Source organism: Dendrobates tinctorius, unplaced genomic scaffold, assembly GCF_039654945.1.
Source record: "Dendrobates tinctorius isolate UK_male_01 unplaced genomic scaffold, ASM3965494v1 ptg000016l, whole genome shotgun sequence".
NCBI classification, from domain to species: Eukaryota; Metazoa; Chordata; class Amphibia; order Anura; family Dendrobatidae; genus Dendrobates; species Dendrobates tinctorius.
Window position 1 is genome coordinate 38,882,389 of NW_027361684.1, and position 15,864 is coordinate 38,898,252.

Consider the following 15,864-nt stretch of genomic DNA (forward strand, 5'->3'; position numbering starts at 1 on the left):
GTCAAAGACAAATCCAGATCATGTGATTAACTGCTTCCGGGTTATAGAGTCATTAGACGCCGTTGCTATGCAGACCAAAATAATAACAAATGCGTGTAATTTAAATACTTGCTAAACAAAATTAAGATAGCAATATATGTAACGGCGCATAAATGAAGCGGCGGCATATGGCACAATAATTAAATAATGAGGGAGGACATGGGCAGAGAACATAACGGCGCATGCGCAGACGTGGCAAAACGGATCCTGGATGGAGGCAAGCAATATAGCGCCGCCACCATACAAATCACCGATGCCAAGAAAGCGCATGCGCACAGTCAAATGCCAATGACTACCTCATACAATTTAAATGGGAAACAATGAATACTAAGAATAATAAAAATACCATATGCAATTTTATGTAATCACATAGTAATTAGGATACATATAAATGTGAAATATGTGACAAAAAAATATCATCATGCATACAAATTACATAAGTGCAAGTGTATATATATAAATAGTGCCACAATATTGCAGTAATTATTAATGCAATAATAAATAATTTTTCATTACTTCCTTCTTCCAAAATTGATGCAGTGATCCTCATAAAACAAAAATAAGATAGCAATATAACAATATATGTAACGGCGCATAAATAAAGCGGCGGCATATGGCACAATAATTATATAATGAGGGAGGACACGGGCAGACAACATAACGGCGCAGACGTGGCAACACGGATCCTGGATGGAGGCAAGCAATGTAGCGCCGCCACCATACAAATCACCGATGCCAAGAAAGCGCATGCGCACAGTCAAATGCCAATGACTGCCTCATACAATTTAAATGGGAAACAATGAATACTAAGAAAAATAGTGATACCATATGCAATTTTATATAATCACATAATGATTATAATACGTATAAATGTGACATATGTGACATATAAAAATAAAAAATCAATAATAAACAAACATATAATATCATCATGCATACAAATTACATAAGTGCAACTAAATAGTGCCACAATATTGCAGTAATTATAAATGCAGTAATAGATAGTTCTTCATTGCTTCCTTCTTCCAAGATTGATGCAGTGATCCTTATAAAAATACAACCGACATAACACTAAAAAAAAAAGGTGAAAAGAAAATGATTAAAAATACACAAATTATAAAAATGGAATGAACGAGAGACTCTCATTGAGACCAAGTGGGGACACAGTACCTAGTGTCCATATCCACTGTGTCTCAAGTTGCGCAAGAAGTTTACTGATATTGCCCCCTCTATCACCCGTATACACCATATCGATGCCAATTACCTTCAATAATGAAGAATCACAATTATGGTGTGTTTTAAAATGTCTAGGCAGGGTTTTAAGCGAGGCAATATCTTCAACATCAGCAGCTGCCCTTATGCCTAAAACATGCTCCCGCACCCTCACCTTGAGCTGGCGAGTGGTAAGGCCCACATAGATGAGGGGGCAGGGGCAAGTGGCATAATAAATGACTGCCGTAGATGAGCAAGTTATGGATTTTTTAATATCAAAGACATAAGCATTATTGGAGCTATTAAATGTGCGTGCTCTGACAATGTTAGGGCAAGCTATACACTGTCCACATGGTTTACAACCCGTGATTTGTTTAAACTGTGTAATAAAATTGTTAACCGGTGTCTGAACATAGTGGCTTTTTACTAGGCAGTCACGTAAATTACGTGATCTCCGAAATGTAATGTTAGGATAATCACCAATATACTTGGCAATAATGGGATCTGCCTTCAAAATTGGCCAAAATTTTTTCAAACAAGATTTGAATTCTTCATTTTGGCCATTGAAGTTAGTAATGAATCTAACTACTTCCTTAGAATTTGATTTCACCTCATTGTTGTCATAAAGCACACTGTGCCGAGATTGATGTCTTGCTCTATTGAAAGCCCTTTTTACAGCACGTCGACTATACCCCCTCTCAAAAAACCTTTCTTTCAACAGTTCTGCTTGTCTCAAAAAATCCATCTCTGTAGAACAGATGCGTCTTAAGCGCAAAAATTGCCCAATTGGAATGGAATTAATTAGGTTACGAGGGTGTGAAGATGAAGCATGAAGGAGAGAATTAACTGCTGTTTGTTTCCTGAATAAATCAGTTTGCAAACAATCATGACTATCCCTCACCACCTTGACATCCAGAAAATCAATAACCTCACAACTACACCGGAAGGTAAGATGCACATTGATGTCATTCAAATTAAGTGTTTCAATGAATTTGGATAACATGTCGGGGGAACCTTGCCAAATAAAAAACACATCATCGATGTAGCGCGTCCAGAATGCCAAGTATATTGGTGATTATCCTAACATTACATTTCGGAGATCACGTAATTTACGTGACTGCCTAGTAAAAAGCCACTATGTTCAGACACCGGTTAACAATTTTATTACACAGTTTAAACAAATCACGGGTTGTAAACCATGTGGACAGTGTATAGCTTGCCCTAACATTGTCAGAGCACGCACATTTAATAGCTCCAATAATGCTTATGTCTTTGATATTAAAAAATCCATAACTTGCTCATCTACGGCAGTCATTTATTATGCCACTTGCCCCTGCCCCCTCATCTATGTGGGCCTTACCACTCGCCAGCTCAAGGTGAGGGTGCGGGAGCATGTTTTAGGCATAAGGGCAGCTGCTGATGTTGAAGATATTGCCTCGCTTAAAACCCTGCCTAGACATTTTAAAACACACCATAATTGTGATTCTTCATTATTGAAGGTAATTGGCATCGATATGGTGTATACGGGTGATAGAGGGGGCAATATCAGTAAACTTCTTGCGCAACTTGAGACACAGTGGATATGGACACTAGGTACTGTGTCCCCACTTGGTCTCAATGAGAGTCTCTCGTTCATTCCATTTTTATAATTTGTGTATTTTTAATCATTTTCTTTTCACCTTTTTTTTTTAGTGTTATGTCGGTTGTATTTTTATAAGGATCACTGCATCAATCTTGGAAGAAGGAAGCAATGAAGAACTATCTATTACTGCATTTATAATTACTGCAATATTGTGGCACTATTTAGTTGCACTTATGTAATTTGTATGCATGATGATATTATATGTTTGTTTATTATTGATTTTTTATTTTTATATGTCACATATGTCACATTTATACGTATTATAATCATTATGTGATTATATAAAATTGCATATGGTATCACTATTTTTCTTAGTATTCATTGTTTCCCATTTAAATTGTATGAGGCAGTCATTGGCATTTGACTGTGCGCATGCGCTTTCTTGGCATCGGTGATTTGTATGGTGGCGGCGCTACATTGCTTGCCTCCATCCAGGATCCGTGTTGCCACGTCTGCGCCGTTATGTTGTCTGCCCGTGTCCTCCCTCATTATATAATTATTGTGCCATATGCCGCCGTTTTTTTATGCGCCGTTACATATATTGTTATATTGCTATCTTATTTTTGTTTTATGAGGATCACTGCATCAATTTTGGAAGAAGGAAGTAATGAAAAATTATTTATTATTGCATTAATAATTACTGCAATATTGTGGCACTATTTATATATATACACTTGCACTTATGTAATTTGTATGCATGATGATATTTTTTTGTCACATATTTCACATTTATATGTATCCTAATTACTATGTGATTACATAAAATTGCATATGGTATTTTTATTATTCTTAGTATTCATTGTTTCCCATTTAAATTGTATGAGGTAGTCATTGGCATTTGACTGTGCGCATGCGCTTTCTTGGCATCGGTGATTTGTATGGTGGCGGCGCTATATTGCTTGCCTCCATCCAGGATCCGTTTTGCCACGTCTGCGCATGCGCCGTTATGTTCTCTGCCCATGTCCTCCCTCATTATTTAATTATTGTGCCATATGCCGCCGCTTCATTTATGCGCCGTTACATATATTGCTATCTTAATTTTGTTTAGCAAGTATTTAAATTACACGCATTTGTTATTATTTTGGTCTGCATAGCAACGGCGTCTAATGACTCTATAACCCGGAAGCAGTTAATCACATGATCTGGATTTGTCTTTGACTTCCGGGTATTTGTGACGGCGCATGCGTCGTTATGGCACTTTGTATGCAATTGATTCCCCTATAAATAAGCCGTCGATCTACGCTACATTACATTTATCCCCCTGACGAAGGAGATTCTATTTCCGAAACGCGCGTCGGGGCGCGTTCTTATACAACCCATATAGCACCAATTGGCTTACAGGTATTATTTTGTGTCTTGCACTCGCCTCACGGCGATTTATATGTATAATTCTTTTGCACATCAGCACCTTTTTGCACTTTTTTGCACTTTTGGACACATTTATTAGATATTTTATGTTACTTTATTTATGCACCTTTTTTTATCTGGATCATTAATTAAGCCTTTTGTTATGGACTGGTTTTTCCATTGTCCATAAATATATTGCTTTTGTGGTTGTATATGTCATTATATTATCTTATTTTATTTTATATATATACACAATTTTATGTATTTAATTGTTGTGCCAATATTTCAATAAAGGTATTTTTATATTATATTGTATCATTCATTATTATTGTTATTATTATTATTTTTTATCATCTTTTTCATCTTGGTTTTTATTTCAACCCATCTTTGAATTTTTTCAATTTTCATTTATACCCGGATGGTCTGCCATCCCCTTTTTTTGGGGGATTGATTCCAGCACACATTTGATATTGATAATTTTATTATTATATTCTTCTGAAATTATTGCATCTTATATAGGCACTGTGTGATTGGTTCTTTTCCCCTGTTTATTCTTATATTTCTGTGTTTTGCACAGGGCGGTCTTTTCAAGGATGGATTTTAAAACCAGGGAATCATCCTGGCAGGGCCAGGTGAATGATGTGTTTGGGAAAACTGGCACTACCACTACAATTTTTGATGGTCTAACATTAGACTCTCTATCTAGATCTATTAAGAAATTATTATTCAAACGCACACGAATATGGTGGACAAAAGCCTTCTTGGAAAATTATATAAAAAAACAATTAATACCTAGAGGTTTGAGAGTACGGGTGACCCCGTCGTTTATAGTTGAAGATGAAGTTTTTATAGATTCATGGGAGAAAATTTGCAATGAGACTTCCTGGAAACTTATGGAGCTTTTGATTGGTTTTAATGCCAAATCCATTACAAGTGTAGACAAAGAGTTGGATGAACTATTTAATAAAGCTAAGTCTAATCTCTCTCCCGAACAATTTATTAGTCTTAATGGGTCCCTTGATAAAGACTTGGAATCATTAGTTAAGGATATACAGCGTAAACATATTAATAAACTGACTAGGGACCAAAATGATCTATCTTCACGGAGGATTTATTACTGGAAAAGACATATCAATGACAGTCACAATAGGGACCGTTCCATGTCCATTGCTTCAAATCATTCAATCGGTGATGCCTCTGTTGCCTCCTCTTCCGCCTCTGTATCCTCTATGGTTACTCCTAAAAGGAAAAGGAATTTGCGTTTTCTTCCTAACAAAAGGAATTATTCTCCGGAATCAAATTCCAATCAGTTAAAGGTAATTAATTTAAGTAATCATACTTTTTCATTTACTGAACTTGACATTTTAAGTAAGGGGTTAATGTTCTGCCCTACGGCGAAATTTGACTGTTTTACGGCAGTCAAGGATTTACATTTATTTGCTAGGAAGTTATTGTTTAAACGCATCTTTCATGATAAACAAACTTTTGATCTTTTCCCGACAGAGGCGGAACAGAAGGCGTTAACTGATTTGGAGCAGTTGTCTAGAGAACATAACATTAAGGAAGGTGAGGTTCCACAGGTCATTAAAAAATCATCCACTAAATTTCCTCCATTGTCAACCTGTCCAAGTGTTGATGTATTTGTTAAAACAGTGAGTAGAGAATTACATAACATCACACCAAAGATACATATGGACAATTTGAGCAGTGAAGAAAGATTGAGTCTTAAGAGATTGGTTGGTCTGCAGGATGTTGTGTATAAACAAGCGGATAAGGGTGGAAATGTAGTGGTATGGCCAAAGAACATGTACGAAATTGAGGCATATCGCCAGTTGAATAACCCTGAATGTTATAGGAGGTTAACATTTAACCCTCTATTGAAATTTCAGGCTGAGTTAAAATCATTCCTACAGGATGCTAGAGACGATAACATTATCACTAATGATCTCTTTTTGTCTTTACTAATTTCAGAGCCAACCATTCCCACCCTTTATCTGCTTCCCAAAATACACAAAAACACCAATATACCACCAGGCAGACCAATTATATCAGGGAGAGGCAATTTCTTGGAAAATGTCAATAAATATATTGATTTTATTTTGCAGCCTTTTGTTACATCCCTCCCATCTTACACCAGGGACACCGGTGATTTTCTCAAAAAGATTGATGGTATGCACATTGATAAGGACTCCATGTTAGTCACATGTGACGTGGAGTCTTTATATACTAATATTAAACATGACGATGGAATCACTGCCGTATCTTATTTTTTACAACATTCATCTTATTCACGTTCATTTGTTGTATTTTTTATCAATTTATTAAATTTTGCCTTATGTCATAATTTTTTTATTTTTAGGGGGTCCTTCTTCCTACAGACCCAGGGAACGGCGATGGGTGCTTCTTTTGCCCCATCGTATGCCAATCTGTTCCTGGGTCTGTGGGAGAGGGACCTCTTTTTATCTGGCAATCATGTATCGATTGAGAGCGTCCCATTCTGGACGCGCTACATCGATGATGTGTTTTTTATTTGGCAAGGTTCCCCCGACATGTTATCCAAATTCATTGAAACACTTAATTTGAATGACATCAATGTGCATCTTACCTTCCGGTGTAGTTGTGAGGTTATTGATTTTCTGGATGTCAAGGTGGTGAGGGATAGTCATGATTGTTTGCAAACTGATTTATTCAGGAAACAAACAGCAGTTAATTCTCTCCTTCATGCTTCATCTTCACACCCTCGTAACCTAATTAATTCCATTCCAATTGGGCAATTTTTGCGCTTAAGACGCATCTGTTCTACAGAGATGGATTTTTTGAGACAAGCAGAACTGTTGAAAGAAAGGTTTTTTGAGAGGGGGTATAGTCGACGTGCTGTAAAAAGGGCTTTCAATAGAGCAAGACATCAATCTCGGCACAGTGTGCTTTATGACAACAATGAGGTGAAATCAAATTCTAAGGAAGTAGTTAGATTCATTACTAACTTCAATGGCCAAAATGAAGAATTCAAATCTTGTTTGAAAAAATTTTGGCCAATTTTGAAGGCAGATCCCATTATTGCCAAGTATATTGGTGATTATCCTAACATTACATTTCGGAGATCACGTAATTTACGTGACTGCCTAGTAAAAAGCCACTATGTTCAGACACCGGTTAACAATTTTATTACACAGTTTAAACAAATCACGGGTTGTAAACCATGTGGACAGTGTATAGCTTGCCCTAACATTGTCAGAGCACGCACATTTAATAGCTCCAATAATGCTTATGTCTTTGATATTAAAAAATCCATAACTTGCTCATCTACGGCAGTCATTTATTATGCCACTTGCCCCTGCCCCCTCATCTATGTGGGCCTTACCACTCGCCAGCTCAAGGTGAGGGTGCGGGAGCATGTTTTAGGCATAAGGGCAGCTGCTGATGTTGAAGATATTGCCTCGCTTAAAACCCTGCCTAGACATTTTAAAACACACCATAATTGTGATTCTTCATTATTGAAGGTAATTGGCATCGATATGGTGTATACGGGTGATAGAGGGGGCAATATCAGTAAACTTCTTGCGCAACTTGAGACACAGTGGATATGGACACTAGGTACTGTGTCCCCACTTGGTCTCAATGAGAGTCTCTCGTTCATTCCATTTTTATAATTTGTGTATTTTTAATCATTTTCTTTTCACCTTTTTTTTTTAGTGTTATGTCGGTTGTATTTTTATAAGGATCACTGCATCAATCTTGGAAGAAGGAAGCAATGAAGAACTATCTATTACTGCATTTATAATTACTGCAATATTGTGGCACTATTTAGTTGCACTTATGTAATTTGTATGCATGATGATATTATATGTTTGTTTATTATTGATTTTTTATTTTTATATGTCACATATGTCACATTTATACGTATTATAATCATTATGTGATTATATAAAATTGCATATGGTATCACTATTTTTCTTAGTATTCATTGTTTCCCATTTAAATTGTATGAGGCAGTCATTGGCATTTGACTGTGCGCATGCGCTTTCTTGGCATCGGTGATTTGTATGGTGGCGGCGCTACATTGCTTGCCTCCATCCAGGATCCGTGTTGCCACGTCTGCGCCGTTATGTTGTCTGCCCGTGTCCTCCCTCATTATATAATTATTGTGCCATATGCCGCCGCTTTATTTATGCGCCGTTACATATATTGTTATATTGCTATCTTATTTTTGTTTTATGAGGATCACTGCATCAATTTTGGAAGAAGGAAGTAATGAAAAATTATTTATTATTGCATTAATAATTACTGCAATATTGTGGCACTATTTATATATATACACTTGCACTTATGTAATTTGTATGCATGATGATATTTTTTTGTCACATATTTCACATTTATATGTATCCTAATTACTATGTGATTACATAAAATTGCATATGGTATTTTTATTATTCTTAGTATTCATTGTTTCCCATTTAAATTGTATGAGGTAGTCATTGGCATTTGACTGTGCGCATGCGCTTTCTTGGCATCGGTGATTTGTATGGTGGCGGCGCTATATTGCTTGCCTCCATCCAGGATCCGTTTTGCCACGTCTGCGCATGCGCCGTTATGTTCTCTGCCCATGTCCTCCCTCATTATTTAATTATTGTGCCATATGCCGCCGCTTCATTTATGCGCCGTTACATATATTGCTATCTTAATTTTGTTTAGCAAGTATTTAAATTACACGCATTTGTTATTATTTTGGTCTGCATAGCAACGGCGTCTAATGACTCTATAACCCGGAAGCAGTTAATCACATGATCTGGATTTGTCTTTGACTTCCGGGTATTTGTGACGGCGCATGCGTCGTTATGGCACTTTGTATGCAATTGATTCCCCTATAAATAAGCCGTCGATCTACGCTACATTACATTTATCCCCCTGACGAAGGAGATTCTATTTCCGAAACGCGCGTCGGGGCGCGTTCTTATACAACCCATATAGCACCAATTGGCTTACAGGTATTATTTTGTGTCTTGCACTCGCCTCACGGCGATTTATATGTATAATTCTTTTGCACATCAGCACCTTTTTGCACTTTTTTGCACTTTTGGACACATTTATTAGATATTTTATGTTACTTTATTTATGCACCTTTTTTTATCTGGATCATTAATTAAGCCTTTTGTTATGGACTGGTTTTTCCATTGTCCATAAATATATTGCTTTTGTGGTTGTATATGTCATTATATTATCTTATTTTATTTTATATATATACACAATTTTATGTATTTAATTGTTGTGCCAATATTTCAATAAAGGTATTTTTATATTATATTGTATCATTCATTATTATTGTTACTATTATTATTTTTTATCATCTTTTTCATCTTGGTTTTTATTTCAACCCATCTTTGAATTTTTTCAATTTTCATTTATACCCGGATGGTCTGCCATCCCCTTTTTTTGGGGGATTGATTCCAGCACACATTTGATATTGATAATTTTATTATTATATTCTTCTGAAATTATTGCATCTTATATAGGCACTGTGTGATTGGTTCTTTTCCCCTGTTTATTCTCATTCTCAGGTGGCAGATCTCCACTGATCAAATCAGCCTCACTACCTCCTGTTACCACCAGAGGGAGTCTGGAAGGAGAACTCACAACTGGTGAACCAGTGATTGAACGCACAACAGCCAACTGTTCTCCCTTCCCCCGTGTCTTGTCATTTTAGTTACAGGCCTGCGGGTCGGGTCACACAAGATGGGCTTATGTGACACCTTCAAGTCCTCAGGGCGATCCCATTCCAATACAGTCCGGACCTTCGCTGGATCCATGTGAAAACCGGTGGAGGATAATACATATCCAAGAAAAGGGATCTCCTCAACCGAGAACATACACTTCTCCGGTTTGACATACAACTTATTGTCACGTAGATTGTGGAGGACTTGCCTGACATGTTGGTAGTGTGATTCAAGGTCAGGTGAATACACGAGGATATCATCCAGGTAAATAACCACAAACCTGCCTACTAGGTGACTGAAGATGTCATTAATAAAGTGCTGAAATACGGCGGGCGTGTTCGTCAATCCAAAAGGCATCACTAGACACTCGTAGTGCCCCTCTGGCGTATTGACACTGGACAAAAAGGCACTACTGTAAGAAAATGCACACCACAAATGATTTGATTAAAGCAATATAATAGTACAGCTTTATTGGCACACAGAAATATTAAAACAATTAAAACCAAAAACACGTTTACTCAGAAACATAGCTATCGACCCAATAAGTTCAAGATGCATGGCACATATCTGGAAAAATGCGAACCCTACAACTAATGGCTCATGAGGCATATAATACATATAGAACCCAGGAAAATAGAAACCTGGTTTAACCCACATGAATAGGAGGAGACAACCCCCATGATGCGGAGTCCCCCTCACAAGAAAAAACGCAAGCCAGCACAATAACTGGAATTGCTAATGAGATAGTGAAGACAACGGCCCCATGAAAGCCTGAAATAAATAAAAGGTTAAGTTACCAGATATGCAGTGTATGTAGCAGGGCGAAACCCCCCTGAATCAGAGTTCTGAGTAGAAAAGAAACGTGGCCCCACGCGTATCGCCCTGAAAAGCAGGGCTTCATCAGGGGAAGTAGTAGCACTGTTGCCAGCCTGTACCATAAATAGATCTAAATAAATTACCTAATAGTCAACCGCTGTGTAGTGGAGACGAGGCCAGACGCAGGGAGTTGTAGGTCATAACCGGAAATGAGAACAGCACCTGCGTGACATGGAGAGCAAGCCAAGTCACAGCGCATGTGCAGAATGGAACGCAACTGAAAATCCAAACAAGAAAAAAAAAAAAATCCCTATTGGATGCTATGAAAAGGCTAACACCTGAGCCAAAATAGTAATCAAAACCACATGTACGCATAGGAGTGTGCAAACCGAACCAGAGCGCCTGCGTGAACACAGTATAAAAAGTACATTGTCACAGTTAGGCGCTGTGCCAGGGTCAGCAACTAAATCCAAGTGTATGTGGACAGACCATGTAAATCCCAATAGCGCTCATTCAAACAACCACAGCTGCATTCAAATGTGCGAATGGCACACCAATTATACATACAATGCGTGACATGCAAGCCTCCGGAGGCAAGCAGGCAATTCCAAAGCAGACAACCATACACACCAATACAAAAACACTGTTGGGAGAATATGTACAATATGCAAATCAGCGTTTAATCATAGGAACATTAGAAAAAATATTTATTATAATGCCAGACAAATCTAGTACAAAAATACCCTATAACATGTTATATTATATAAGAACAATTAGAAATAGCAAAGCATAGTTGCAACCTACAGTGGGGCAAAAAAGTATTTAGTCAGTCAGCAATAGGGCAAGTTCCACCACTTAAAAAGATGAGAGGCGTCTGTAATTTACATCATAGGTAGACCTCAACTATGGGAGACAAACTGAGAAAAAAAAATCCAGAAAATCACATTGTCTGTTTTTTTTTTCATTTTATTTGCATATTATGGTGGAAAATAAGTATTTGGTCAGAAACAAGCAATCAAGATTTCTGGCTCTCACAGACCTGTAACTTCTTCTTTAAGAGTCTCCTCTTTCCTCCACTCATTACCTGTAGTAATGGCACCTGTTTAAACTTGTTATCAGTATAAAAAGACACCTGTGCACACCCTCAAACAGTCTGACTCCAAACTCCACTATGGTGAAGACCAAAGAGCTGTCAAAGGACACCAGAAACAAAATTGTAGCCCTGCACCAGGCTGGGAAGACTGAATCTGCAATAGCCAACCAGCTTGGAGTGAAGAAATCAACTGTGGGAGCAATAATTAGAAAATGGAAGACATACAAGACCACTGATAATCTCCCTCGATCTGGTGCTCCACGCAAAATCCCACCCCGTGGGGTCAGAATGATCACAAGAACGGTGAGCAAAAATCCCAGAACCACGCGGGGGGACCTAGTGAATGAACTGCAGAGAGCTGGGACCAATGTAACAAGGCCTACCATAAGTAACACACTACGCCACCATGGACTCAGATCCTGCAGTGCCAGACGTGTCCCACTGCTTAAGCCTGTACATGTCCGGGCCTGTCTGAAGTTTGCTAGAGAGCATTTGGATGATCCAGAGGAGTTTTGGGAGAATGTCCTATGGTCTGATGAAACCAAACTGGAACTGTTTGGTAGAAACACAACTTGTCGTGTTTGGAGGAAAAAGAATACTGAGTTGCATCCATCAAACACCATACCTACTGTAAAGCATGGTGGTGGAAACATCATGCTTTGGGGCTGTTTCTCTGCAAAGGGGCCAGGACGACTGATCCGGGTACATGAAAGAATGAATGGGGCCATGTATCGTGAGATTTTGAGTGCAAACCTCCTTCCATCAGCAAGGGCATTGAAGATGAAACGTGGCTGGGTCTTTCAACATGACAATGATCCAAAGCACACCGCCAGGGCAACGAAGGAGTGGCTTCGTAAGAAGCATTTCAAGGTCCTGGAGTGGCCTAGCCAGTCTCCAGATCTCAACCCTATAGAAAACATTTGGAGGGAGTTGAAAGTCCGTGTTGCCAAGCGAAAAGCCAAAAACATCACTGCTCTAGAGGAGATCTGCATGGAGGAATGGGCCAACATACCAACAACAGTGTGTGGCAACCTTGTGAAGACTTACAGAAAACGTTTGACCTCTGTCATTGCCAACAAAGGATATATCACAAAGTATTGAGATGAAATTTTGTTTCTGACCAAATACTTATTTTCCACCATAATATGCAAATAAAATGAAAAAAAAAAAACAGACAATGTGATTTTCTGGATTTTTTTTTCTCAGTTTGTCTCCCATAGTTGAGGTCTACCTATGATGTAAATTACAGATGCCTCTCATCTTTTTAAGTGGTGGAACTTGCACTATTGCTGACTGAATAAATACTTTTTTGCCCCACTGTATATAGGTAAGAATCAAATAAGTGTCCATGTTGATCCCGCACTCCATAAACAGTAAAGGAATGGAAAGGAGACTGCACTAAACTCAAATATGTCAGAGAAAGGCCCAGTATTACCAACCTTAATGACAAAATATAATGTCTGGAAAATGAGCCATAATAATCAGTGGGCCTGCCTCGTGAGCCAAAAAAAAAAAAAAACCATGACTAGATCCAGGGAATAAATCCCAAAGCCCCTGTAAGGACATAGGAGAAAAGCACAGGAAAAAAGACCCATAAATACCACAAAACACACAACCCCCATAGCAAAAAACATGCAAAAAACATAATTTCCAGAGCCCTGAAATAAAACAGGGCCAGTGAGACCAGACGAGTTACTCCTGAACATAATGGAGCGCCCGACCAGGGCCGGCGGGGTACTCGGTACCGGGCCCGTTGATCTTAATGGGAGTTGTCACGGAAGCTGTGACCTGGTCCGTGGCCCTGGGGCTCCATGGCAAAAAGGGGTGAATAGAGTTTATGAATAGTTCGTGATGCCACCTGTGGTGTTCGGCAAGTGAGATGTTAGGCCGACGCTGCATGCAGATCCTCTGGGACTGGTGGTGTGTTGCAGCCAAGATGGTGAAGCTCCCCACAGGTGGAGCTGTAGTCCCAGGGCAGTGTAGATGTAGGGGTAGCTGGGAGGCGCCAGCAGTGCAGTAGCTGGTACCCAGATGTAGCGGTACCAGGGGTGTTGGCGCAGGAATGAATGGAGGACACCAAGGCTTGTAGTTCCAAAGCTTTACTCAGTCTGTAGTACACACAGGCGCCTGCCTCCGTGCTGTGTCCACCGGGTCAGGGGCTCAGTCGACCTCCAGGCAAGATAGGACGCTCCCTTCCAACACTCCGCCAACATGTGCCTTTCTGAACATCTCCTCTATAGCGCCTTTAAGCGTGAAGATCTCCTAGTACTGAGTTACACTGGAGTTCCTCCTTTAAGATGTTCCCAAGAACTCTACTTGTACGGCAGACAGCTGTAGCCTGCTTCGGGGACTCCTTACTCCTGAGTCCCGGCTCACTATCAATGTTGCTGTTGTGCCCCTAAGTCTTAGATGGGAGTAGTGCATTTACATCCCACTACTCCACCGGTGTCTGCTGCAGAACCATTAGTGTCCATATGTCGGGTAGCTATTTAGGGAGGGCTAAATTAACCCTTCACGGTTGAGCTAGTGATTTCCAAATTAATCCACAGAGTGTTGCTAGCAACTCAAATGACCACACGGAGACGGGGGCCTCTGTACGGGGGGAGGATCGAGACAGATCACTAAGCCCCTTTATTTTAGTCACTTGTTTTATAACATTTTGCTTAATTATGCAAAGTTCACAACTACCAATAACATCATTTCACTTTATAAGCCAATAATATTGCAAGAAAACCGGAAACTGCATATATGTCCGTATCCAAATGGCATATTCTTCAGAGTTCTACACCCCCGCCTCCCTTATCTTGCACCTGATGGGAACAGTCTGGTTTCATGACAGTTTGAACTTTTACCTAATTACAAATTTATCTTACAGCAACAAAAACGGATAAACGAAACCTTCAGGAAAAACAGAGAAGTGAAACTTCAGCTCTGATTTTAGTATTAACCCTTCACATTCCCCCCTAGATAAATTTTGTTAACACATATGCAGCATCAGAGGTGCTATCCAAAGCTAACAGCTTGAGGGGTACTGGTCTTCACATGACTGATGCCATGCTACCAGTCATGGCTGTTGCGGCGCACCCGTCCACCCTGTATACTGCTGTTCACGAATAACAATTTTTGATGACGGTGGTGGAGATCTTTTGTAGGTAGCCATGTGCTTGGCTTTGACATCTTTATCAAGTAGCCTTTTGAGAACGGTGCAGAGAAGAGCAGGGGCAACGACGCCTTTGGTATCATCATTAGCTGGCTTAGTGTAGAATTTCCTAATACATACAGAAATACACCAAAGAACAAGTTTTAGTATCACATATACCACAAGGATACAGGCAGCAATGTGTAACAAGCTCTGTAAGATCCCAGCTATCCAGCCCCCAATTCCCTTAAATCAATTGGCTGGATTGAGAAAGGAGAAAGTGTCTAACCACCAACTGTCCTTATTACGATCATTATCTTTATCGTATTGATCTCTGAGTCATTGAATATCTTCTAACTAACTTTTAACTTCTACCAATAATAATATGAAAAATGCAAAAAACAAACATTATGCCCCCCTTTATTTGCTATTGGCTTGTTTAACCAGCTTGCAGTGCGATGCATGAATCCAAGTCAGTCTTCCTTCTAGTTTCACTGATATAGGGGTGATGAGAACTTGATAGGGACCATCATACAAAGGTTCTAGTCCGTGCTTCCTGACATGCCTCTTCACGACTACCAAATCACCAGTGTTACGTGTCACGGAACCACTCAGCACCCAGAATATGTTGTGCAGTTATAAGTATGTATAATAGGTTCCATTGGAGATGGAGTTCCATGGGCTGCGCCCAGCCGTCCCCCTCCCCCCACCTGTGTAATTCCCACAGTAAATATCGGCAGGCTCCGGCCACCTGCGGCTATTGTAATGCATGTCTGGCCTGCCGCTTTTCTATTGGCCTGCCCTCTGTATCTGTGTGAAATATTCTGTGTCCTGTGAGTAAAGTGTTGTCAGACTGGAAATGCGT

The 15,864-nt window shown here is 39.3% G+C and overlaps 2 long non-coding RNA genes across 2 annotated transcripts in view; one reads left to right on the forward strand and one right to left on the reverse strand.

Annotated features, from left to right (window-relative positions):
* The window catches only part of LOC141078102 (uncharacterized), a 187,691-nt gene that overhangs the window by 8,268 nt on the left and 163,559 nt on the right, over nucleotides 1-15,864 (reverse strand). The window lies entirely within an intron of this gene.
* On the forward strand, nucleotides 474-8,574 carry LOC141080460 (uncharacterized). Its single transcript, XR_012228912.1, has 3 exons — nucleotides 474-2,198; nucleotides 5,744-5,806; nucleotides 7,934-8,574. It is a non-coding gene; the product is annotated as an uncharacterized lncRNA (long non-coding RNA).